At 41.5% G+C, this 14,881-nt stretch overlaps 1 protein-coding gene across 1 annotated transcript in view; it reads right to left on the bottom strand.

Annotated features, from left to right (window-relative positions):
* The window catches only part of LOC122539420 (serine/threonine-protein kinase 32B-like), a 320,287-nt gene that overhangs the window by 216,164 nt on the left and 89,242 nt on the right, over positions 1 to 14,881 (bottom strand). The window lies entirely within an intron of this gene.

Consider the following 14,881-nt stretch of genomic DNA (forward strand, 5'->3'; position numbering starts at 1 on the left):
AGATCCTGTTGTAATCTGAGGTAACCCTCTTCACTGTCCACTACACCTCCAATTTTGGTGTCATCTGCAAACTTACTAACTGTACCTCTTATGCTCGCACCCAAATCATTTATGTAAATGACAAAAAATAGAGGACCCAGCACCGATCCTTGTGGCACTCCACTGGTCACAGGCCTCCAGTCTGAAAAACAACCCTCTGTCTTCTACCTTTGAACCAGTTCTGTATCCAAATAGCTAGTTCTACCTGTATTCCATGAGATCTAACCTTGCTAATCAGCCTCCGATGGGGAACCTTGTCAAACGCCTTACTGTAGTCCATATAGGTCACATCTACCGCTCTGCCCTCATCAATCCTCTTTGTTACTTCTTCAAAAAACGCAATCAAGTTTGTGAGACATAGTAGAAAGAATAGAACACGTTTGTGGGTGTAAAACAATTATTTTTAATCCAGTTTTTGGAGGGAGCAGATGTATGTGCACCAACTCCCTAAAGTTGTAGGTATTGTGCCTGACCATAAATAGTTATACTTATTGCTATCATATAATAAACTTTGTTATCTAAGAACAATGACTTTTCTATAAATAACCTATAGTAATATATCACCTACCACTAACTGAGCACAGGATAAAGCTAAAATAAAAGGAGGATTGGTAGTGGTAAAATATTTTAAATGACCCCCAAAAGGACGATTCAGAAATAGTTCATTTGCAATTTGTTACAGCTGGTTAAATTAGTATGTTGCCACTGTCTGGCTGGCACATAGGAATTTAGAGATACACATGCATGTAACTAGTACACTACATGGAATAAGGAGTGATGTCAATAAATTCCAAAGGTGGCCATGGCATGGCTACAGCTTGTCAGTATAATTTAAGCAAAATGAGCACCAATGGGATTGGCCAGTGATCATGCATTTAGAGCATGAACAGTGTGTGCAAGATTTCAATCAGATAGCTGCCAAAGCAGATCAGTTGCTGATGTGACCAACGTGACTGAAGCCTTGGTTTGTAAGAAGATCATGTTTCAGTTTGACTGAGACGCTCGAATAAAACTGCTGAAACTAAACAGAGTCTTGTCTGATCACCGTCTATACAGGTGGAAAAAAAGTCTTCTCGCTTCAAACCCATATCTAATACCACGTGCTGGTAGAGGTGTCAAATACCCACTGAGTGCTTTGTCAACTCCTGAAAATTTAGGGCTTTGATTTGCAGTCTGTTCAGTGCAATTCCACTGTATCTCAGCGCAGAAATGAGATGAGAGCCAGAATCTGACAGGTCCTGGCGTTGTGTCAGAGATTCAGTAATGGACTGAATCTCAGCTTACAATGCAGGGGCACACACTGTAAAGAGGTCATGTGCCCCGAGCTCTCAGCAGTGTATCATTGGCAGTGCTAACATTAGTGAGACCATGCTGCAAAATGGCAGTAGTAAACCCACACCAGGAGATCATGGATCTACAAAAGTAAAATTTGCATTCAGCTATTGCTGCTTGTTTCCAAATTTTTCTAATTTTCAACAACAGAAGTAAATTAAAGTTATTTCTGCACTGGTTGCAATATTCTGATTGCTCACAACCATTTCCTTTGCTTCTTGTCCTTTCAACACCAAATTGACTCTATGGTTGCTCAATTCATTCTACACGTTCTTTCCCCTGAACTATGATGACATCTGAATTCAGTTTTCCTCATTTGTCAGTGAACTGTGCAATAGTTTATACCATGCTCATTCTATCATCTCAACATCAAATCCACTTGTTTGACATTAATTGTTGTTCTGATCAGGGAGAAAGATGAGGAGATTTAGGGATGAAAATAGGGAGAAAACTCACCCCAGAAATTACTAAAATCTAGTAAAGTGATTCACTCCATTTGATATCTGTCATTCTGTGATAGACACTGATAGACAGTCTTGTGCTACAAAGAAAGCCTTTTCTTCGTGTTGCAACTCATTGACCTTTTACTATTCTGATCAGTATTTTCTTCTTTTGTTTACAATAGGTTGAGAAAATTGTAGAACCAAATGTACTGGTGACGTGGAAAGGAAGTGAGCAATTACACCTTAAAAATGCACAGAATATAATTGCACATTTACAAGGAACCTGAAAATAATAAAGGTATGTTTCACATAAAGGTTACCTTTATAAAAAAATCTGTGGACTAAAATGAGAGAAGATACTGCTTTAAAACAAGGAAACAGAAATAACTCTATGACTGCCTCTATCCCGTGATCAAGTCACCCTTTATTTACACATGCACAGTTCATGACTCTGACCCAGCTAGCTCAGAGCCAACTCCTAGAATGAGCTGAACCTCTGACACTCCTGTTTATATCTGTCAGCCAGGGCTCCCTGATTGGGTATGTTAACCTATTCCACTCAGTGAACTCATATTCTAAGATGTCCACCTGGCTGACCTCATCCTAAACACTAGAGAAATTGTTTAAGATAGTGTTTGTAGTTTTAAAAACAAGTTACTGCAATACATTGTAAATTATATCCATAAGACTGCCTTATAAACCAGTGAGTACTCAAACAGTGTGGCATAACCTGTGTGTGTTCAGGGCTTTCCCACCCAGAGAATAATAGAATCCCTACAATATAGAAACAGGCTAGCGAGTCCATACCAACCCTCTGAAGAACATCCCACTCAGACACATTCCCTTACCCCATCCCTGAAACCCTGAATTTCCCATGGCTAAGCTATTTAGCCTGCACATCCCTGGACAATATGGGCAATTTACTATGGCCAATCCATCAAAACAATCTTTTGATTAATTCTAAACAAGGGGCCAGCCATTGTCAGCTCAAAAATGTAAGCATAGTAACTCCAACTTGATGGTTTCTGGAGCAGGTGGGTTGAATTGGACAATATGGCAGAGGCCTGTGAAGAAAAAATATCCAACTCTTTCTTTCACTCTTTTGTCACTCTTCTGTGTGGGGAAGTAATAGAAATCTCTGTAGTTAGCCATTATCCTTCACCTTTCTCTATAAATTGTTCTTTCTGCAAATTCCCTGTTGAAAGGAAAGGGGGAAAATCATCTTGAGGTGCAGTGAAAGGGCAAATCCTTAACCAGTGAGCGAAAGAGTGAGCATCATTGTGTCTGCAACCTTGATTCAGGAAATCATGTCTCACTAACGTGACTGAGTTTTTTGAAGAAGTAGCAAAGAGGATTGATGAGGGCAGAGTGGTGGACATGACTTTTATGGACTTCAGGAAGGCGTTTGACATGGTTCCTCATGGTAGATTGGTTCGCAAGGTTAGATCACATGGAATACAGGAAGAACTAGCCATTTAGATACAGAAGTGGCTCGAAGGTAGAAGACAGATAGTGATGGAGTATTGCTTCTCACATGCCACAAGGACCGAAGTTGGGTCCACTGCTTTTCATCATTTATATAAATGATTTAGATGTGAACACAGGAGATATATCTAGTAAGGTTTCAGATGATATCAAAATTGGAGGTGTAGTAGACATTAAAGAAGGTTACCTCAGAGTACAACAGAATCTTGATCAGATGGGCCAATGGGCTGAGACGTGGCAGATGGAGTTTAAATTAGATAAATGTGAGGTGCTGCATTTTAGAAAGGCAAATCAGAGCAGGACTCATACATAAAGATATGATCCTGGGGAAGTGCTGTTGAACAAAGAGACCGTGGAGTGCAGATTCATAGCTCCTTGAAAGTGGAATCACAGGTAGATAGGATAGTGAAGGAGGCATTTAGTATGCTTTCCTTTATTGGTCAGAGTATTGAGTATAAGAGTTGGGAGGTCATGTTGCAGCTGTACAGGATGTTGGTTAGGCTATTTTTAAAATATTGTGTGCAATTCTGGTCTCCCTCCATTAGGAAGGATATTGTGAAACTTGAAAGGGTTCGGAAAAGATTTACAAGGAAGTTGCCAGGGTTAGAGGGTTTGAGCTACAGGGGGATGCTAAGTAGGCTGGGGCTGTTTTCTCTGGAGTGACAGAGGCTGAGGGGTGGCCTTATAGAGGTTTATAAAATCATGAGGGGCTTGTAAATAGACAAGGTCTTTTCCCCAGTTTGGGGGAGTCCAGAACTAGAGGGCATAAGTTTAGAGTGCGAGGGGAAAGATTTAAAAGGGACGTAAGGGGCAACTTTCTCACACAGAGGGTGGTGCATGTATGGCATGAGCTGCCACAGGAAGTGGTGGAGGCTGGTACAATTACAACATTTAAAAGGCATCACAATGGGTATAAAAATAGGGAGGGGTTAGAGGGATATGGGCCAAGTTCTGGCAAATGGGATTAGATTAATTTGGAATATCTGGTTGACATGGACGAATTGGACCGAAGGATGTGTTTCTGTGCTGTACATCTCTATGACTCTAATTCCCAAAGAATCAAAAGGAACTGAATGAAAATCAAGGAAACAACCTATCAATATCTATAATTCAGACTGTTGTCAGGACTATTCTGTTATGCTTTTTACACCTTTCCACTATTATGACACAGGATAAATTCTCCTGCTTAATTTAAAACCAGCAACACAGAAAAGATTTCTCTCATGCAGTATCTGTGAAAATTCAACAGGTCAAAAACTACTTAAAGTAAAAATTGACAACTTTATTTCTTAAAGTATAACAGCTTAGATTACCTACAGTGCGGAAACAGACCCTTCAGCCCAACAAGTCCACACCGACCCTCCGAAAAGTAACCCACCCAGACCCATTCCCCTACTCATGCACCTATCACTATGGGCAATATTAGCATGGCCAATTCACCTAACCTGCACATCTTTGGACTGTGGGAGGAAACTAGAGCACCCGGAGGAAACCCATGCAGACACAGAGAGAATGTGCAAACTCCAAGCAGACAGTTGCCCGAGGCTGGAATCGAACCCAGGTTCCTAGCGCTGCGAGGCAGCAGTGCTAGCCACTGAGCCACGGTGCCTCCCCACAATAATTAACTAACAAGTATTTACAATTTCTTCCTCTAACCTATCTGTTACCTTCCCTTCTTTAATACTAGTCAGATAAAACTCTCAATTAAGACTTACAAAACAACACTTCTAATCTCAAAACCAGGCAGCTTTTGGTTCTTCTATTTGTATCTTCCTGTGTCTTAGATTACATTACAGTGTGGAAACAGGCCCTTCGGCCCAACAAGTCCACACCGACCCGCCGAAGCGCTACATTTACCCCTTATCTAACACTACGGGCAATTTAGCATGGCCAATTCACCTGACCTGCACATCTTTGGACTGTGGGAGGAAACCGGAGCACCCGGAGGAAACCCACGCAGACACGGGGAGAACGTGCAAACTCCACACAGTCAGTCGCCTGAGGTGGGAATTGAACCCAGGTCTCTGGCACGGCGAGGCAGCAGTGCTAACCACTGTGCCGCCCACAAGTGCCACCGTGCCGCCCACTGTCTTCTTTTCTTCCTCTTAGGGATTATGCTTCACAGGTTACTGTTCAATAAAAGTACTTTTAAGAGTGCTGTTTTTCAGGCAGTCTTTTACATGCTGGGAGCTGAGCAGTTCTCCTCTCAACTGTTCAATTTTCCCTGGTCTTTTACTCCCAAAGCATTGGATTGTGTCATTGGCTTTTAAGATTGTCAATATACTCAATTCAAACTTGATTGGAATTTGATATGTTTCGGAGTATAATTTAAACTGATTGGCCTAATTTGAATCTGTTTTGTTGTTTCCAGGCAATCAGCTAATTTAGTTTTCAACCGGTGTTACACTGTTACCTTATTGAGAACAATTAGTGCTGTCAGGTAGTTCTACCAGCTTTTAACTCTCTTAAAGCTACAATAAACCCACATCTTCATAACACCACCCAACAATATTTATGTCTTGCCTTATCCCTTTCTGTGTCTGCCTATTTTTGCATGAAAACTTTAACAGAGGTGCTGATTAATTCTTAAGAGTTATAAATTACTTTTTGCCATTGGTCAAAAACAGTTCAATTACAATCAATACTTATTTTCCTGTTAATGGGAAAAAACGTACTCTTTTAATCCAAGCTCGACAGTTAGGTAAAATTGGAAAACTCTTAATTAAATGTTCACTTTTTTGATGACTGCAAGAATAGTTCGATTTGATTTCTGGCATCCTACCCCAGTGAGTTGTGACTTACAGGACTAATCATTGTAATTCTTCTTTACAATGTGGATTGATTCCTGAAGAAACAGAACTGTGTAGATATGATTATCAATTTTGAGTTTTCTCAGTGGCAATTTTCAGAGGATATTTTGAAAATAAAACTTCAGTCCCAAATTGAACGTGGATGCAACATTCAAGGACTGGGCAGGTTGAAACAGCCAATGTAAGGCAGTATAATTTACAGACCATTTTACCACACAGGCCTCACCTAAGGAAGTATCTGTCTACCTGAACGCCTGGAAGGATTCCCGCCCGAACCTGGAAGTTATAACAAGCAGCGGCTGGCCCAGAGTGAGATTGAACCTAGCATAAGGCCACAGCATCAGGAGCTGAGGAAACAAAGCATTGGACTTTCTCCAAAAGTAGACAGTCCCACACCTGGGTCAGAATGCCAGTCCAATGGTCATGCAGGTAGATGTAGGGGCCCTGAGGGGAAATTTACCAGAGATAGTCAACAAAGAGGCTACCGCCTGAAGCTGACTCCAGTTGAGGACATCGCCAGATTATAAAATGCCAGCTCAATAGTGCCCACAATTGTGATTTCCACTGTTAAGATTGCAGCAACAAGACAGCATGTCTATACTGAAAGTGTAAAGTTGTTTCTAATGTGCTGGTGATCAGCGGGCATCATCCTCCAGAAGAGAGACCTACAGGAGCAGCCTTAGCAACTGGGGAGATGGTGATAAAGAATCCTTCCCAAGAACATGATGGGAGCTCACTTTAACATACTTAGTTCCAGTCACTGCCATCCCTCACCCCAATGCTGAGTTGGAGCTCCATCCCAATGTCAGCAGATTCCTTGTGGGAATATGCTGTGCTGGTGGCTCAGCGGTTAGCACTGCTGCCTCACAGCGCCAGGGACCCGGGTTCAATTCGAGCCTCGGACGACTGTCTGTGTGGAGTTTGCACATTCTCCCCATGTCTGCATCAGTTTCCTCCGGGTGCTCCGATTTCCTCCCACAGCCCAAAAATGTGTAAATTAGGTGGATTGGGCATAGGAAATTGTCCAGAGTGTCCAGGGATGTGCAGGCTAGGTGGATTAGCCATGGGAAATGCAAGGTTATAGGAATAGAGTAGGGGGTGGGTCTGAGTGGGATGCCATTCAGAGGGTCAGTGTGGACCCAATGGGCCAAATGACCTGCATCCACGCTGTAGTTGTTCTATGATTCTATGGTGCAGTGGCAGGAAGACTTTGGGCTTGTCACCAGGCAATTTCTGCCACAACTTTACCAGCCTACTTGTCTCTGGACGGCTGGTAAAACCTCAGCCTAAGTGTTGAATACTGATTGGGGAATGCAAGGTGTCAATTGACAAGCACCATGTAGAGAGAGAAAGCATGAGGTCCTGCACTGGGGAACCACAATGCTATCAAATTGCAGCAGTGAAAACAAATATCACAGGAAGCTTCTACCCATCTGATTTCTACAGCCAAGATAGGGTTGATTTAGCCTGTCTTCTATACAAGGGAATGATGTAATACAAACAGTACAATTTAATTCCAAAGCTGGCACCAGATTTCGTGCAGCCCTGTTCGTTCGGAGAAGTGCTAATTAGGTCTAACAATTATATAATTATTGCAGACTCATTGCACTTAAATCACACCTGTGATCTCCTAACACATGCTTCTGACAGGCAAAACTCTACATCACAGTCAGATAATCAGTACACTGTACCAGAGGTGGGCTCATCAGAGGAAACAAGTGAGTCACTCTATCCTATACTAATTAGCAGCCTAGGAGGTGGGAGGAATGTGTAATCAGTATAAAAGAGACCCCATGTGAACAGGGGTTTGGTGACCCTGTCGATCTTAAAAGGAACTCCTTATTCAGTTTGTATAAGAGCATCATAGTCAGAAGTGGGAAGATGCCATGGAGTTAATCAAGCCTGCTCTGCCCTTTAATAAAATGTAACTGAGGCTTTAACTCCATTTTCCTGTCTTGCCCATATAATCCTGGACTCTCTAGTCAATCAGGAATCTGCCTAACTCATACCTGAATATATTGAATAATCCAACTTCCATTGCATTTGTTGGAAAAGAATTCTAAACTCCAACAAACCTCAAAGAATTTTTCCACGTCACCATCTGATATAGACTACTCCTTATTTTTAAACAATGTCCTAAACTTGAAAGGACCCATTCAATAGGAAACATCACGTATGTTACCAAGCCACCTCAGAGTCTTAAATCTTTCAATAAAATCACCTCTCATTCTTCTAAACTCCAAAGAGTATAGATCCAAATTACTCAGCCCTTTCTTAAAAGATGATCCCTTCTTCCCATTAATCAGTCTCGTATATCATCTCTGAACTGTTTCCAACACAGGCACACTTCTCCTGAAGCAGACCGATGCTGTACACAGTAGTCCAAGTGTGATTTCACCAGTGCGCTGCACAGTTACGGCAAGACTTTGCTACTTTTATACTCCATTCCCCTTGTAACAAAGAAATAAATTCCATTTTTTTCCTAGTTACTTACTGCAGATGGAAGCTAACTGTTTTATGATTCATGCACAAAGATACCCATATCCCTGTGCATCACAGCATTCTGCAGTAACTCTCCATTTAAATAATATACTGACTTTCTATTCTCCTGCAAAAAGGGAAAACCTCGTGTTTCCCACATTATCTTCCAGCTGTCTTTTTTTGTGCCAACTCACTAACAAATTTATAACCCTTTACGGATACTTTGCATCCCCCTCATAACTTGCTTTCCTAGCTATCTTTGAATTGTTAGCAATTTTTTCATTACATTTGATGCTTTTATGCAAGACATTAAAATAGGTAAAGTAATTAAGACACTAGCTCTGAACCATGTGGCAGTTCACCAGTTACAGATTGTGAACCTGAAAATGATACATTTACTTCTGTTTCTCCTTAGTCAATCCTCGACATATACTAATATATAACCCCAATACTATGAGCTCTTATCTTGTGCAATAAGCACTTAGGTGGCACTTTATTGGTTGCCTTTTGAAAATCCAAATACACTATATCTTCTGATCCTCCTGCATTTACCAATCTTGTTTGAATGCCTCTTATTTCATCACCAGCCAAATGGATAAACAGCTGAAAGGGAAATTAGCAACAAGAAGCTGTGACTGGCCATATGCATTGCCCTCATTAAGAGTGAGTAAAGTTTCAAAACCCCACCTAAATTGGGACCCAAGAACTCTTTATCAAACCCAGAGGAGCATTCGTGATCCACACAAGGACTTGAACAATGAATGTTAATCTAAATTTACTGAATGTCTTTCAGGTCGAGGAACTAGCTCCCAGGTTTTGGGGACAATGACACTATATAATGAATGATATTGAAAATTGGGTCCAAGAGCTCCAAATAAATGAACCTAATGTTTCTACGTATTAAGTGGAGGTTTGCAAACTCTCCAATCTCATGGAAAATGCACCTTTCTACTTGGACTGCATAATTCTAAAGTCTAAAGATGTGCAGGTTAGGTGGATTGGCCATATTAAATTGCCCATAGTGTGCAGGGATTTGCAGGCAAGGTGGATTAGCCATGGGAAATGTAGGGTTACGGGGATGGTGGTGGGGGGGGCATGAGGTGGGCCTAGGTGGAATGCTGTTTGGAGGATCAGTGCAGACTTAATGGGCCAAATAGAGTTATAGAGTCATAGAGATGTACAGCACAGAAACAGGTCTTTTGGTCCAACTTGTTCATGCCAACCTGATATCCTAAACTAATCTAGTCCCATTTGCCAGCAACCAAATCATATTCTCTAAACTCCTTGTATTCCTATACCCATCCAGATGCCTTTTAAATGTTGTACCTGTACCAGCCTCCACCACATCCTCTGGCAATTTATACCATACACATACCACTCTCTGTGTGAAAACGTTGCACTTAATGTCTCTTTTAAATCTTTCCCCTCTCACCCTAAACCTATGCCCTCTAGTTCTGGAAGTTCCTACCCCAGGGAAAAGATTTTGTCTGTTTACCCTATCCACAACCCTCATAATTTTACAAATCTCTATAAGGTCACCCTTCAGCCTCCAATGTTCCAGGGAAAACAGCCCCAGCCTATTCAGCCTTTCTCTGTAGCTCAAATCCTCCAATGCAGGCAACATCCTTGTAAATCTTTTCTGAAGCCTTTCAAGTTCCACTACATCCTTCCGATAGGAGGGAGACCAGAATTGCACACAATATTCCAAAGTGGCCTAACCAATGTCCTGTACAGCCATAACATTACCTCCCAACGTCTACACTCAATGCTCTGTCCAGGAAAGCATACCAAATGCCTTCTCCTATCCACCTGTGATTCTACTTTCAAGGAACTACAAATCTGCACTCCAAGGTCTCTTTGTTGAGCAACACTCCTCGGGACATTACCGTTAAGTGTATAAGTCCTGATCTGATTTGCCTTTCCAAAATGCAGCACCTTACAAATGGCCTGTTTCCACATTGTAGAGATTCTGTGATTTTAGCATTTAGAAATGAGACATTTAATTGAATATACGCTTTCATTTTTTGAATTGTAATTAGAAGTATTGCCCCCCCATCCAACTTTAGGAATTTAAAAAAACTGATCTGTAATAGTCATTGTAAAGGACCCAATGTTTTGCAAAACCAGTCTTCTGACTCTCCACTTGACTTTTTGTGTGACCCTTCAAAGTTTTAAGTTTCCTTTCAGAAAAAAAACAAAATGTAAAGGTTTGAACGAAAATCATAGGTAGGTATAGATAACATGCAGCTGATAGGTGGTTGTATTCCACAGGAAGGGTCCGTTGCCAGGGTAACAGGCTGGCTCAGACATATACAGCTGTGCCTCAAATCAAAATTGATACCAATTTTCAATGCTATACCAATTCATTGTTTCAGTCAGCATTTAGTTTAGCATTCAGACGTGATTCGTGTTTAATTATTATAAGAACAATGGACTTAAATGGAATTTGTTTTGGTGGGTTCACAGGAAACAAATAATATTTCAAGTGACATTTAGAATTGCATAATTTGGCATGTAAATGAGGCAAGATATTCATTGAGAAACCTCAGCATTAAAAATAATAATCTGAGTACAATAGGAATCATAAAGATAAGAGGATTGGGAAATCAACTTAGCTTTGAGAGTTAACTAAAAATTGGAAGAATCACCTGTAGCCACAAAGGGAAAGAGAATAATGCTGATGTATGCTTAGGCATGCAAAATATAAATAAGGAAATGGTACTTATTCTTTACAAATATTTGTAGGCATACACAATATTTTGTCCATTTATGCACTATGTGACAAGATATTGCTACAAAAAATTGCTCCTGTATGCCACATGAAACATTCAATGTTAGACTTGCTCAAACCCATTTCATACTGACAATCTAATGCACTGGAAACTTTTAAGGAGTACCTGGGATTTGGGTGAAATGAATAAACAACTGTATATTGCCTTAAGCAATCAGATTGAAGTATTTGGAAATGCAGAATGCCAGGTCTGAATTAGAAAGTGCAAATTATATTCAGTGAACTCAATGTCAAATTACGCATTGAAAGAGAAGGTGAGAGAGATGGAAAAAAAAATTGAATTGAGAGGGAGAGAGGAAAATACATGAGGGGTACAAATGTAGTTTTAAAAGAAATTCCAAATTAATACCTGAAAAAGTGAGATTTCACACTTACAATAGATAATTTTCAACATCAGAAAAGTTGTCTGGAGCTAATTAAGACTTGTGATGTCAAGAAGGGGATGTAGAATGAAATGGACAAGCTCAAGCTCAGAGGGGTAAGAAGGACACCTACGTTAGATTACTGTTCACAGACTTCAGTTCTGCATTCAACACTGTCATTCCTCAGCACCTGTTTGGAAAGCTGAGTCTGCTGGGCCTAAATACCTTCCTTTGTAACTGGATCCTGGACTTCCTGACTGGGAGACCTGTCAATCTGGGTTGGGAACAGCATCTCCAACACCACCACACTGAGCATGGATCCCCCGCGGCTGTATGCTCAGTCCACTGCTGTTCACCCTGCTGACACATTACTGTGCAGTGATGCACAGCTTGAATCATATCATTAAGTTCACTGATGACATGACTGTAGTGGGTCTCATTAGTAGGAACAATGAGTCAGCGTACAGAGAGGAGATGGAGCGACTAACACACAGGTGCAGAGCCAGCAACCTGTCTTTGAAAGTGGACAAAATGAAAGAGATGGTTGTTGACTTCAGGAGGGCACAGAACAACCGCTCACCGCTGAACATCGATGGCTCTCCTGTGGAGATCGTGAACAGCACCAAATTTCTTGGCATCCACCTGTCGGAGAATTTCTCAACACCAGTTCTATTGCCATGAAAGCCCAGCAGCATCTCTACTTTCTGCGTAGGCTGAGGAAAGCCCACGTCTCACCTCATCATCACCACATTCTACAGAAGGTTCACTGAGAGTACCCTGAGCTGTGCATCACTGCCTGTTCAGGGATTGCACCGTCTCGGATAGTGAGGACACCTGAGAGGATCATCTGGGTCTCTCTCCTCTCCATTACAGACATTTACACCACATGCTGCATCCGAAAGGTTAAGAGAATTATGGAAGACCCCACACACCCCTCACTCAAACTCTTCTCCCTCCTGCCATCTGGCAGAAGATACCAGAGCATTCAGTCTCTCGCGGCCAGACTGTGCAACAATTTCTTCCCCCAGACCATCAGGCTCCTTAACACTGCATGATCCGACTCTATTCCATCTGAAACTCTTTGCACGACCTCGAATTGCTGCTAGAACAATGTCTTATTAATTATCATTCTTTTATTACACTGTAATTTGTACCCCACTGTGGCTATTGTCTTGATGTGTCAGGAATTACTGTGCTGTCATGAGTGTTTTGCATTTCTTATGCACTTTATGCCATCCTGTGTATGATAGTGTAGTTTTTGTGCTGTCCATTTAGCACCCTGGTCCTGGAGGAATGCGGTCTCATTTTTACTGCATCAGTTATATATGGTAGAAATGACAAATAAAGCTACTCTTGACTTTAATTCAAATCTACTGCACAAATGTAGCAGCTTCCTACTGATGAATGCATTTGAATGGAGAATCAAGATTTATTGGGCAGAATGTTCCTGCCTTGTACGATAGGACAATGGAAAGTCAGTTGGGAAATTGTGCCGAGAACAGAAAAAAATGGACTCTTGGTGAAATAAAAAATACCACTTTTCCGTGTGAGATTTTAAAGGTTAGCTGGGAACCTCCCTAGTGAGCAGTAGGGGCCTTTTGGAATACATTAAAATCTCATTATTATCTAATTTTTGCCTCATTTGTATGCAAGTTGTTATTTTCACAGGCAGTGGAGAGAAATGAACGGTGACAATTCATGACATCGAAGTCTGAATGGGTCACCGGCAGCAAAACATCACTGGAATCATCAAGGCCTCCACCTTGACCAGCAATTCCCAATGTCTCATGGTGGTCAATGCCCATGGAGTGTGCCTTCAATCTCCATCCATGGAGACTGGCATCACTACATTAGCACATTACATCTCTGACTCACTTATAGTGCAATTTATTGCTTACAGTACAATACCATGGAGTTCACAACACCTTTCAACACAATACTGCTACCCAGTTGTTTTGCACACTTGGAAAGGCACTTATCCCATGCATTGGCACAAGGTTCTTAATCCTGCTTCTTTAGCACACAGTCACTTTGAACTTACTTGGTTACTCACAGGATCTCTGCCTTGCCTAATTATGAATTTATGCTTCTTTCTGAATTTAATGGCCCATAGTGCTTCTGCCTTGCCTTTTAGTGCAGATGCAATGTCAGGCAGCCTGTCATGTTTGCTAACAATGAACACTCAAAGCGCTGCTCTAAGACTCAAACTACATCCAATTTACAATTGCACCATGTGCCAGCAGCTTACTGAACCAACACACTGAATGTGCTCCAACCAAACAATGTTTCAAAGTCTAATGGGAGTAGTCCTTAGTCAAGAAGGTCTACCATCAATCGTTAAGATATTGGTGCAGCAAGTCAATCATCTGATATGAGCTCAGGGGCTTGGACACCATCAATTAATCAATTGGGGCATACAAAGTCAAGAGTTCCTCATCTGACAGTCTGGGGAAATGTGTCATGGAAAGTCTAACTGATCTAGTGCAACCAGTCTGGAGATTCACAATAACTCAGTCACAGATATCAAAAGAAAGTGAGGACTACAGATGCTGGAGATCAGAGTTGAAGAGTGTGGTACTGTAAAAACACAGCTGTTCAGGCAGCACTTGAGGAGCAGGAGATCTCATCAGTCAGGGCTGTCATTCCACATCCATCAGAGGCCATGGTCTCCCCAGGGGTTTGTGAACTGAAAGTCAAAGAGGTTTCCCAGAGACACTGCTTTGACAGGGAAATTGGGGGACTCTAATGTGGTGATTTAAAGCAGCATACTGGAATGCAGGGGGGACAAACATTGTGAAGGAGGAACAACTCAACATATAAGGGATGGATATGATAGAGCACAGGAGAGCACGGGTTATTGTGGGCAGTGAGTCATAAATAATCACTACCACCCTGGCTTTGATAGGGTGACAGTACATAATGCTAGGTGCAAGTCCCAGCACTTAAGGTGTAAACTGGGGAGCTGATGAGTTACATTAGAAAGAGTAGGATGGAATGTTGGGAAGATCAAACTCGATGGATTTGACAGAGAGCACAAGGTAGAAAGGAATATGATGGTTTGGTGTAAGGGGGGGATGGAGTCACTTGGATTGAGAAGCTGAACCTGCAACTCACTCCAGGAAGCAGTAACATCCTGAT

Source organism: Chiloscyllium plagiosum, chromosome 32 (assembly GCF_004010195.1).
Source record: "Chiloscyllium plagiosum isolate BGI_BamShark_2017 chromosome 32, ASM401019v2, whole genome shotgun sequence".
Classification (NCBI taxonomy): Eukaryota; Metazoa; Chordata; class Chondrichthyes; order Orectolobiformes; family Hemiscylliidae; genus Chiloscyllium; species Chiloscyllium plagiosum.